This window comes from Amblyomma americanum, chromosome 1, assembly GCF_052857255.1.
Source record: "Amblyomma americanum isolate KBUSLIRL-KWMA chromosome 1, ASM5285725v1, whole genome shotgun sequence".
Lineage (NCBI taxonomy): Eukaryota > Metazoa > Arthropoda > Arachnida > Ixodida > Ixodidae > Amblyomma > Amblyomma americanum.
The window spans coordinates 366950555-366963219 of NC_135497.1; the positions used below are offsets into that span (position 1 = coordinate 366950555).

General features: G+C 46.4%; 1 protein-coding gene across 1 annotated transcript in view; it reads right to left on the reverse strand.

The window, feature by feature from the left end:
* LOC144101036 (anaphase-promoting complex subunit 10-like) overlaps positions 1 to 10982 on the reverse strand; it is a 22730-nt gene extending 11748 nt beyond the window's left edge. Inside the window, exon 1 of the mRNA XM_077634049.1 lies at positions 10803 to 10982. The gene's annotated coding sequence lies outside the window, so the exon portion shown is untranslated. The remainder of the gene's footprint in view (positions 1 to 10802) is intronic.
* Positions 10983 to 12665: the final 1683 nt, after the last annotated feature.

Consider the following 12665-nt stretch of genomic DNA (forward strand, 5'->3'; position numbering starts at 1 on the left):
GTTACCACAAATAGTACTAGAACCACACAATTTATTTGGAGCTTAGAAACGCCGTGACCTCAGCGAATCAAACCGAATTTTGCTGAAAGCAGTCGATCGCCTCTTAGCGCACCGTCGCAAGAGGTATCCCTTCTATAGCATGATACAAGTTAAAAAAAAACAGCAGGTGGCAATATTGGGCCACGATCCACTGCGTCCTGTATCACTCCGCTGAGAACAGTAAAGGAAAACATTTGTTTATTGTTTTACTCTGCTAAACAAACCACACAGATAAAAAGTCTCGAGCTTATAATGTCGTCTGGTGGTTAGCCTTCTGCTTAGTTAACAAGAAGGGCTTTAACAGCGAACTACCTTTTCTCACAGAGAAAGTCTGTGCGGCGGTCAGTGCAGACTTCAATTGTATCCAACTATAGACACATCGTGAGAACATCTATTCGCGTCCAAAAGCTGTATACTGATATTTCAGCCAAGAGACTCAAAGCACAAAAAACAGACATACATTAATATACCTCCTCCCACTGAGGGGTGACGACCATAATCGGGTAGTCATGAAAATGCAGCACATAACTGTCAATGTGTCAAAAAAAAAACATTCGGTTTGTTTGCTCCCACCATTCAGATGTTCACCAGAACCTAACCAGCACGCGTGCGCAAACGACTCCCATTTCGTCACGCCCTCAAGACATTTTTATTTCTTTCTTGGTCGCTAGCCTTTCAGCCTGGTAGCACTGAAAACCGCAGGGAACGGTGAACTTTCGAAAATACATTTTAATGAAATTGGCATACTTGTCATAAACAAAAAAGGTTAAAAGTTTGTTCAGGAGTCACCATTAAGGTTTGAAAGCTGTAGTAATAGTGTTTTTAGAAACGACTCTTCAAATATTCGTGTTTCAAGTGCCAATTAAATACGTTTGTACTGCTATAGGATTGAAATCGTTCGCGAAGGAATTAAGTATCGGGATAAACGCGAAGGCAGAAATTTTTTTCGTTTAAAAAACTGAAAAGTTAATAAATTCCTGTCACCACCACCATCATCATCATCAGCTTAAAGTGCCACAGAAAGGGGTGTTTGAGCTTGGCTTTGAAATGCTTGCACTATGTAGAGTACAGGCCACCGAGCGTCCATGCCGCGTGCAAGACCTCAAAAGCGAGCGGTAAATTTACAATACACTTTGAAAAATACCCGCTCTCGCACCTCGCGGCGACGGGTGGTGCCGGGCGTTCACAGGAAAACCTGGCAGACGACGTCACGTCCTGCTAATGACGTCAGCAGCCGGGGGTTATCATTGGTTCAAAGCGTCAAATTCTTGCAGACGTCAGGCGCTACCGCGGCCGCGGCCACTTCGCGCGCGCCGCAGCCGGCGGAGGTAGGGGAGGGGTCGAGTGAGTGGGGCCGGCAGAGGAGCGCCGCCGTTTCGGCGTGCGAGAGGAGAGGGAGAGACGCGAAGACGCGGAAGTTCAAATTTTGTGTGCATGTAACTCAGCTTCCACAAAACACAGTAAAATAATTCTCGCTGGGGGATAATTATGAACCGTCGTCTTTTAACATCCCAGGCATATCGCACCTTAATTGAGACCCCCTTTCTGGTTCCCTTTAACTACGTCCACTGCTGGGCCTCTCCCATGGCCTTCCATTAACCATTTCCTGTGCCAGCTGCGGTCACCCTACCCCGCAGACTTCCTAAGCTCATCCCCCCCCTCCCATCTCGCACTTCGCAGTCTCTTGCCACGCTTGCCCTCTCTTGCATTCCATTCCGTCACCCGAAAGGACATCGTTCACCTTGCCCTTGCAACACATGACCTGCCCATGCCAGTTTCTTTGTTTTGATTTCGACTAGGATATCACTACCTCCCATTTGTTCCCTGACCCACTGTGCTATTTTCCAGTCTAACGTTACACCTATCATTTTTCCTTTCATAGTTTGCTGCGCTGCCTTCAATTCAATTTCGTATTTTCATTATCCTCCAAGTTTGCCCCATACTGACAGCAGGTATAACTACTGCATAATTTGTTATGCAAACCTGGAACTAAACACAGTTGTCTAATAACAAGATGTTGATACAGGATTCTAACCTCTTCAACGCGCAGACTCCGAAAGAACTGCGTATTTTACATGGGCTCGTCTAAACATGCAAAAAGTTCTCATCTCTCCCCTCAGTTACAAAGCGGGGTGCACCGCCGAGCCGGAATGAAAGGCGAACGTCGCAGCGCGCGGCTTTCGGCACAGGCAGCGACAGCAATCACGGGCACGAAGATTCGCCGCCTTAACCAGCCTTCAAGTAGCCTCGTCGTCTCTCCCTGTTGGCTGAGTGCCGATTGTAGCCGCTTCAACTAGTTCGCCTCTTCAGCGCACGCGCGATCGGCGCTGGTCGCTGCCAAGCCGTTCACGCTGACGATGCGTTTTCGAGTAAACGGAAAGCCTTCCGCTGTCAATGCGGCCGATAAATCTTTTTCCTGAGCTAGGGTTGATTCACTCTTGGAGTAAAATGACGAAAAAGTGGCAGAATTTTCGCTACTTTAGTGCTACTTCCCCATTGCTCCCGAGCAGTTCCCAACCTGCCCGTACAATGTCCCCTAGATTCTCTATCTAGGGGGCATCGGCCCCTCTCGTGGCGTGGAAAATGGGGGCACTCGGCGAAGCAGAGGCGTCCGCTTCACAATAGATTCGCCGTCGTTTGCTGCGCGTAGCGCTAAATAAAAAAAAAGAATGATGCGTAAGGATTTCCATGCATGTCATTTCGTCCGCGAGGCCAAGTATAGTCGTCGTGGAAGCGCGATATTCAAATATGGACTTTCTTTGAACAGTCGCTCTGGACTGCGCGTCACTCCTGTCCTGGTGTTTGATATGCTTAGGCAGCTCCGTGCACGACTCTGCAAATGAAACAGGAATTGCCAAGCATGAATATAAGAGTATCCGTACTCACGATCTCTAGAATGGGAACCGAGCGTGCATCCCGCTTGTCCACCGCTACGTACAATTTGGCGTAGAGGAGAAAATTCTAAGATACGAACCCCGTAGGGTCTTTGGGCATAGCCCGCTCGCATTTTTATGATACGCATTGTGAAGAGGAAAACAGTGAGTTTGCCCCCAGATGCTTTTGCAGTGAGCTGATATAAGCTTCAAAGTAGAAGTACAACGGTTCATATCGTGTTCTTAGCCACAAATGAAGCACTTCGCAATCATGAATCGACGTTTCTTTTTCATCATTACTGCGAAAGCATTATATGGCTCAGTTGTGCCCGCAAAATGTGTCCACTGTTTATGCCACTCCATATGAATGAAGGTGTAAATGTTTAATGGTGACGAGAATAAATAATTTTGTTATATGCCACGATGATGATGTCGTAAAACCGTTGATTAACCAAATCAATTATTTAGTGTAGTTAAGAAATGAGTTATTTTCTCAAGTTGAAAAGAACGACGCGAAAAACGATGATCCCATTACTAATTAGCGTGCCTAATTAAGCAAAGTACTCAGTGGGTCACGCGACAAGACACGTAAAAGAGATTGGCATGTTCAGCTAATGACGTCACATTAAAGTCACGTACCATGATGACTTGACGTCACACCAAAGCTATGACTTCACACACGAGATGAGTTGCAATTGCTGCCACGTGCAGAAAGGAGAGAGGAAGAACAATGGAAAGAGACGCGTGGCCGGGGGGGTGGGGTGGCAAAACCGCGTCCGCCGGAGCGTTGATGCTGGTTTGAGCAGCAGTTGTCGCAGGTGCAGACGACTTCCCAGCGATGGCATTAATGATTCACCTCAGCGTGGAGGCAGCATTCCCCAATATATTGAAGCCAAAATTTTGAGTAACGGTCCGTCGTACAGCATTCTTGGTGGGGTCATAGCATTTCTCTTTGCATATAGCTTACATGCTTTAGTGAAGTTGGAGGCTAGATTGCGACAAGGGGTTCGAACAAATTAGATATCCGCCTTCAATTTCATGTCCTTCAGTTTAAGGCGCGGTTGAGTTGTCCACCGAGATGTCGAGATATGAGAGCTACTGCGTCCTTTCCCTTCCTCAAAAATACATGCTTTCGAGTTCCTCCACATAAGCAAGACCTAAGTTTCCTAAGATTTTATTTTTTTGTTTGCGCATAAGTTGTTCTTATTCGCAGTAGCTGGCAGCTGCACGTTACAACCTGCCGAAAACAGGGATCGCATTCCGTGCTTCCCTTCGTTTTTCTTTACTGCTGAGCACTGGCGACGGGAATTGGTCTGTCTGCCACTATCATCATTTCGCTAAGTGTCTGCGATGTTCACATGAATTCGCAAAAACTTTTTCCCAGCGAGAGGAAATTGCCTACTTCCTTAACGCTGACTCTTTCAGCTCCACAGTCAACACATCTTGAGGAGCACCTCCCACGGTGGCTCGGTGGCTTTTTCGCTCGTCTGCTGATCCCAAAGTCGCGGTTTCGATCCGCGCGGCGCCGGCCGTATTTCGAAGGAGGCGAAATACAAACAGCCTGTGTACTGTGCCATGTTAGCGCGCACGATGAAGCAAACCAGGTGCTATAGTTTATTCCGGAGCCTTCCGCTGCGGCGTCCATCATAGCTCATGTGTCCCTTCGGAATGTTAAATCCAAATTTGTTTTAGTCAAGTGCGTCGTACATGCTTATGCGCCTCTCAGCTGCCGACCATTCCTCTTTCACTAAGCCTCTTTCATTATTCAGAGCAGTAAATTCGCTGCTGCACGGACAATGGCAGTGGTTTCAGTGGATTTAAATAACATCCTGCACTCTATAAAAGAATTCACATTGCGTTTCAGTTGTTTTCGCGCCATTTTCGTGCGCTGCAATGCCGTGGTCCGTCCCAAAGTTGGTCTCTTTGTCAACAGCTAGTCCATAGAATTTCCACACGACACGCATATGTGGCAAGACGTGTGTCGTGCGCAAATTGAAGGGATTAATGGCAGCTCTTGAGAACTAGAATTGGCGTTACTCCCCGCCTCAAGCGTTTTTTTTTCTACTTAAAGCCATTTATTTGCAGCTTTAGACTGTTCGGTAGTTTAAATTCATCTAGGGGCGTGCATTCACTCCTTGTCACAAGCTTTGCTGCTTCCACTCAGCCTGTTCGGTGACAGAACAGAAACGTTTGAAGTTCCTACAACACTCCGTCAAATTTACTTTCCAAAGGAGCGCTCACTGTCGCCGCGTGGAGCAGAGTATTGTCATTGGCTCTTTCCGTAGAACAGGCGAGTTTAAGACCTCGAGACAGCAAAGGCCAATGGGATTCAGCAATGGGGAAACCACCACCCGTCTGATTTCAATCAAATCTGCATTAAGGTCAATAAAATATTTCCTCCTCCTCAACTGTATTCCCGCTAAAGTTAAAGTGTATGCGCACGAATTCAGGGATCACAACGAAGAGGTAATTCCACGGTGTACACGATCCTTTGGGGCGATTCTGCCTCGTTATCAAAAAACTTCAATGACATGTTTCAAGAGAGCGAGGGTGGCCAACATATTAAAAAGCTCTGCGCAGTTATCAGCTTTTATTGCAGCAGATTGTTAGAATGAACCCTTTTCATTTCAACGGCTCACCGTTCTGACTTCTTGTGCTCCTCGCTGCCTCCCTAGCTTTGTTCGCCGCCACATGATATTCTATAAAAGTGCTTTATGTGGAAAATAATCTCAATGTGAACCGCTGACCTGACCTCAGGCTCCAGTACTTCTCTACTCGGAAGCGGGAAATCTGCTCAGATAATTAAGTCTAAATGTGGAAACCCCAAGAAGCAGCGTGTTAACCTCAGGCTACCGGTCCTTCTCGATCAGCACACATCGCACAGTGTTAAACAGTCCCGCTGCATCGAACCGTGTTGCGCCGCACACTGTGCAATGCAACTCGGCCAACCTTAAAATAATGAATGATCGAACTAAAAGAGGCCACAAAACAACGCCTCTGTCACAAATCGCATCATTGCAATGTAATGTCAATGTTTTTTTTTTCGCGAAGCGCACTTCAGCTGCGCTAAATGCTCAGCTACTGCCCTGGAGAATAACACCTTCCTCGGTTTTCATGGTAGTTTAGTGCAGCCTTCGATAATTTTACTGCGACAGCACTAACAGCGACAATTGGAGAAAATGCCGGCGTTATCTGGGTGAAGCCTTGATGAATGAAGCGTCCATCCTTCGGAACGACCAGACACCTCCCCGCAGCACTCCCTAGCTATAGGGAGGAGGACGTCCACCCAACTACCGACACCCTCTACCCACCTCCCCAAGCGCCACCCACCACCAAGGCACCTACCACACCGTCCACAAGGCCTATACAAACTAGAAGCCCTCGCGGCAGCGGAACGAAAAAGCAACGAAGACGAAGTGGGAATTTCAGCTGCCCTCCACAAGTCGCCTCTCCAACTCCCACCCATTGCCACCTTCAACCAACCTCCATCCACCCAGTAAAAACATTCATTAGACTAAAAGCAACAAAGTAATCGTCGAGGCGCGTTTCGCGCATGATGGCCTTAGCCGCCTATGTGCCATAAAACCCAACACAACACAACACATAATCGTCGAGGGTAAATTCATTGCTATCGCAGCCAGCTCGCATCGCGTTTCATGTTCTTACTGTTTGTCTTTAGAATAATCCCATTCATTTGTACATGATTAAGAAAAGTGCTTCACTTTAAACATTCAAAAACAGTGTTTTCATGTCGCTTCAAGATGTATAGTTTCAACTTAAATGTGAGCTTTGTTGTTTCTTACAATCATTATGTCCGTTATGCAGCGATTTATTCATTATCTTTTTTCATTGAGTTATGCAAACTCTGCGTGTAGGCACATTCTTTCCGGTTTCAAATATGAGCATTAGCTTCTGTACTTGGTTCGAGCTTTGGTTTTGGCTCTTACTATGCCAGATGTATTACTTGGATAACTAAATCTTTAACTATAAATGAAACGGTAATTTCCTTCTAATGCTTAATTTTTTATGTTCTACTTTGTTTTGGACATTTTAAAAGGTAATTGCTTGGTTTCTCTTGTTTGGTGCATGTTGTTTCCATCTGAACTATCCCATTAGTTTCTTTATTTAGGCTGAAAAGTGCGCATATTTATGCCGAGTGCTGCGTCAGACGAACGACTAGAAGTGAGGGGGGCTGGCACTCGTAGTTGGGTATGGCTAAGCCTTCTAATGCGAAAGCATTGGGAGGGCCGCAAAGGCGAAAACTTTCCGGCGTCGGTAGCAGTGTCTGTGTGAAGCCTGCACCTACCAACCGTGGCGGGTGGTGTTCAGGGGGATTTCCCTTTTTCCGCCTGTCGCCTGCCAACCATCCCGCTCTTCACTTGCAGTACAGAGGAAGTAGGCGCCGGACTAAGAAAGAAAAAATGAAGACTCTGACAGCAGCACGCATTACGTCCAAAATAGGCAGCCTCCAGAAGATGATGTGAAAGTGGTTTTATTCACATAATAATAAAGGGAGCAAAAAGATTTTTGCTAGCCCTGGCATCTGCCATCGATACCGAAGCACCTGAGCTGTGGTAGAGGAAATGAAGAATAGCAAGCAGATTGGAGAATTAAGTGAAATGAAAGAGGTGAGGGAATAGGAAGAAATGATAGGGTGATAGGTAATATACGCAAAAACTAATTTATACAATAGTAACTATGCAGAGGTTGCACGCGAGATATGTTTATGATAAGGGAAAAAAACGCGCGCACAACACTACGTTCACTACAGCTTGATTGAGGCGTCCTGCGGAACAAGTGCTAAAATGAGTCTTGCGGGAACTGTTTCTTGTCCTAATTTCTTGTAAAGAGCAACCTGGGTCTCACAAGCCCCGCCTGTGTCTATGTCTGAGACAGCCACCTGCCAGAGCAGTGGTGCATCGCTTGACCGCTGCACCACTGCGCCGGTTGGGGTTTGAGGGCTCGCCGCGGTCAACATTGTGACACGCTTGGCATGGTTGCCACAGCCGGAGTTAACAACTGTGGATGACAAAGTCAAAAGGAACCTCTGCAAGAAAAAGACGAATTTCTCTGACAACAGCAGGTCTGCGTGTACGATAGAGAGCCTTACGAAGATTTATCTGTACGCAAATGAGGCTTGCGGGAGCTATTGAGTAATCAGAATCAAATTAAACTGGCGAGTTGAAGAAGAATGCTATCGTATTTCGTCCGCGCCAATCGAATTCATAGCTCCTAATTTTTATCTTGTAGTTCTTGAAACGGCTGAGTGACCAGGATGTCACTGATGTTCACAGAATAAAAATCCATAAGGACAACAAAAAAATCTCAACGAATGAATCAGTCCTCACATTAAACTATAGCACACTTGCAGAATCGATATAATTTGGATACCTGAAAATAAATGTTGGCCCATAAATTTCAAACCCGCGTCGCTGTTTCAACTGTCAGAGATTTTGTCATGGCTCCAAAAGTTACCGCGGCCACCAAACAGGTGCGAAATGCGCTTAATAGCATTCAAAAGTCGATTTGCTATCGCATCTGCTCTGCATTGCTCCATTTGACCACCCCTGCATTTTTCAATGCAATGCATTGTTTCCAAAGAAGCCAAAACCTGGCGCTGCTCTACCTCACGGCTAAGCTTATGCAGGTCAAGCACGGCTGTGCAAGCTCCTAGTACCTTGTGTTGGCCACGTATATTACAGACTCTAGCGCTTATTCCTTCTCGAGTTACATTCATAGCAGGTAGTAGATGCAATAACGGCGTATTATTCTCGATGACAAGAGACAACCGAAACTCGAGGGCGCGAGGGGTGCTCGCATGGCATCTCCTTCATGCGCGGACTGGCCCGAAATCGGGCCTATTTATAGGGAGGTGGGCGGGTGTATTGTTGTTCGACTGCTCCACCCTTTCCTTTCCTTGCTGTTGTATCATTTTAAAATTGGTCGTGCTGCCGGTCGGCAATGACAACTGCACCGCTGGTCCAATGTAGGGAGAGCAGAGAACACATTTTCCATGTTTTTATTGACACATCCTTCGCGTTACTGTCAGTCGAAAAGAGGTATTTCTTCTTGAAATATACTACCTGCCTACGTTAGAACATTTTATGTTATACAGATATAAACGTGTGTCGCGCACCATAGCTGTGAAGTAATTCGGAAATTGTCCAGCTGACATATTCAGAACATCATTTCGTGCACACTGAGTTCCAGCTAACTAACAAACATACCCTGCATACTGAGTGTACGCAATGTAATGCAATACGATGTTGCTTCAAAGCGTAGGTAATTGCAAAAAAAATTGTCGAGTATTTATAGAAGCACAAGAAAACAAACCAATATCACGCAACGCCTTCACTGGGTATGCTAATAATATGCGAAACCAGTAGCATTAAGCCAACGCCCAGTTTAATAATCGACTTGCACAATGTGTCGACTCTTTTTCAGGCCAAAAACGATGACTGTTTCATCAACAGCACTGATTAAATGACATTTAATGATCGCTGCAACTAATGGAAGTGCCCGAGAAAGCGTACGAAGGTAGCAGTGCTCGCTGTATCCGTGCCGGTCCCGTTGCACTCTTCGCCATTTAGGAGGTCGCGAGCCCAGAACGAAACACCACCGTAGCTGTCTGTCGCTGCACCGACATCACTCACGCACAAAGGAACAGGACGCCAAAGTGACCGGCATCGCAAAGCAGGTGATGGCGCCCGAGATAACGCGACTTGCGCAGCTCAGAAAATAAGCAAAGGACTAGCGGCGGGTGTAACGGTCACGCAAGTCGAAAATTGAAAAGAGATAGAGTGAGAGCCCTTCCCTCCTTTAAGAACCCTCTCGTTCTGTATCCATCCGCCTAATGTGAGGAGGTTCTTCGAATTAGTCGGAACGGAAGTGGCTTGCGCTTTCCTCCCCTTGGGCGGCGTGCGCATATTTTTATCGTTTCCGCAGAGCACCCGGATTCACTGTGGTCTGTAAAATACAAACTTTGAAAATTAGAACCACCGGGTATTTTGGGGCTTAGCCAACTCCTTAGTGATATTTGCTGCAGTGGAGACCTGATGGCTGGAAGTGCAACAGACAACGACTGGTGGATATATGGTGCTTACACGCGCAGCCTGCGACGACTTGCGCACAGAGCACCCAACTTGCACAAAACATTCATTCCACACTTTTTCTTGCATCAACGGCTAGATACAGAAATTTTCGGGAGCACTGGGCACGCAGTGTTTCGATAATTGAGTCCTGGCCACAGTTTGCGGGTTGCGGCTCATACGGAGAGCGATTGTACAACCAGATCTTGGGGGAGTTGGTAACTTGTCTTAGGCATAGTAGCAGCGTAAAAAAAAAGAAAAAGCTTGGGGTCATACTCGGGACAGCCAGCACAGTGGACCACGAGCTGCACTCGGAAGCCACATATATTCCTAAAAATGCAACCAGAAAGACGGGCCGGGTTTTTTTAGCACCGGCGAATAAACATGGCAGTTGACTCCCGCCACTGGTGCGTGAAAAAAAAGAACACATATGAGCCGTCATTGGTGACATCGTGGAAGGTAGCCACTGCCTATATCAGCCTACAAAGGAGCACCTGCCAGACACAGCACGCGACGACACGTCTATCCTGCTTCCGGAAGGACCAGCACGTGCTAGCGCGATCAAAAGATTACAGGACACGCGTTTTTTTTTTTAAAAACATTGTTGTCGCTTTGCCTCGCAACACAGCCCCGTGATATTGCTATACACGTTTCAGGAGACCGGACTACGTGTGGGCTCCAAAAATGTATTTCCTTTGCCTACAATCGTGTCCCGTAAAATTTTGATCGCGTTAGCACATTGGTAACTTTCAACTTTTATGCAAAGATAACGCCACATGGACGTAAACGGAGAAGGCCTTACTGTTTCCTTCAACGCCACGGCGCTCCTCCCGATGTGTACTAGTGGATCTAGCCGTTTCTACCGTCGAGGATGTTTTGAAGAGTCTGGCAGGTCTTGCTTCCTTCGACGCTCCTCAGCTGTGCGCAGTGGTGCGGTTCTGCCGGAGCGATACACCTGTAAATGAACAGGGGAAAAAACAGATGAAAACACATCGCTCGGCTGTCTTCTCCCCCCGCATCACGGGATGCAGCCTGGCGAGGAATCGCGGCGCCATTCAGAAGTGGTATCGACTACAAAGGGTATCTTCTTACATGCAGGGAACAAAAGCGAGCCTCCGCATAGACACCGCACGGCCGTACATGGCACGTCCGCAACAAATACGAGATGGCTCCGGCGCTATATGATCTGAGCGGAAGAGGCTGGCGCCGACGGCAAGAGGAAAAGGAGCAAAACAGCTTACAAACATCGAGTCCAAGCAGAAGAGAATTGTTGACCATTCTGTAAGGAGCTTTCATGTGCTCAGTTCTGTAATATATTCGTTTATTTGTTGTTTTTTCCCCTAAAGGTGTCTCTTCTCTGCTTCAGAAGCAGCACAAGTTAAAATATCCCACAACACCCTTTCTGTCGTATTCACGGCGCCTCGTGGATGCCGATCTTATGACGCGAACTGACACGCTTGCTCGACTGAGAGACGAGACCCAACTTTTGCTCCCGGCAAACGTGGAAAGAAAACTCCCCTTCATTGGACTCCGCCGCAGATACATGATACGCAGACGGTACAAGACCACGTGTCACGTGCAGCCGCCGATCGGCTTCTGCTTAGCGCGGCACGCAGCGCATATGGAGTTCCCAGCCCATCAACTCCTTTTCAGCACCCATGGAGACAACATTTTCAACTCCTAGCGATAATTGCTTTTGTGACCCCAGGTGGGAAAATGCCCTCATTTTTCTTTTACTTCTTCACCCTCACTTTTGAATACATGACTTTCCCTCATCCTCGCCCTCATAATGAGAAATTTCCGGCCCTGCTTCCCCTTCACTTCGCAAATTTTGCTGGCCCTCCTTCGCCCTCGCTAAAAGTTTTTTTCCAGTTTTTTCTCAATAGTATTTTCTAGTCGGCAAATTCTGCTGATATTACTGGGTAAAACGTTGGAGGACTCCTATGCTGCGCTTATGAGTTGACACGATAGCGTACGCCGTTTGGTGCGTCATCTGATGCTGATGAGACTCTTCAGGTTCTTTGACTCGTCATCTACTTTCCATTCTGAGGAGTTTGACACCGTTGAACGCATTTTTGATCTTTTTTTCAGTTGAGTCAAATAAATGATTGATAAGTTAGGCGCTATAAAAATTCTTAATTAGCATCATCAAGTATTGGCTTTTCATTGCGAGCATTTTGACACCTTTGAACCCCATTTTTTTATAAATTTTAATTCTTTAATTGTGCAATTAATTACAATTATTTCAATAATTTGACAGCGCCTATCAAACAGCAATCAATTATCAATGACTACAACTAAAAATTACCAAGATTTCCGCACTAAAATATGACTGCCTTCACTTCTGTCACACACTGCACGCATACGTGCGCCCTGCACTTATAACATTCCATTGTTATCTATATGCACTGCTTAAATGAGTCAGCGCGTTGTTGTGTCTGTGTACTAAAACTTATACGTGCCATGAATATTCAGAGTATATTTTTCTAAGGTTAATTGGAACAAGCTGCCTGCCTCTTTGGTGACAAAGAGGCTCAAGTGTCTTGACTTCTCGTTATTCCAAAATTATTTCTAAACCTCCTCGCTCATCGGCTCATTACTCTAATATTTTGAATCAAATCTAAACCAGTGACTCAAATATTTGTTCAGATATTCATCATGATGG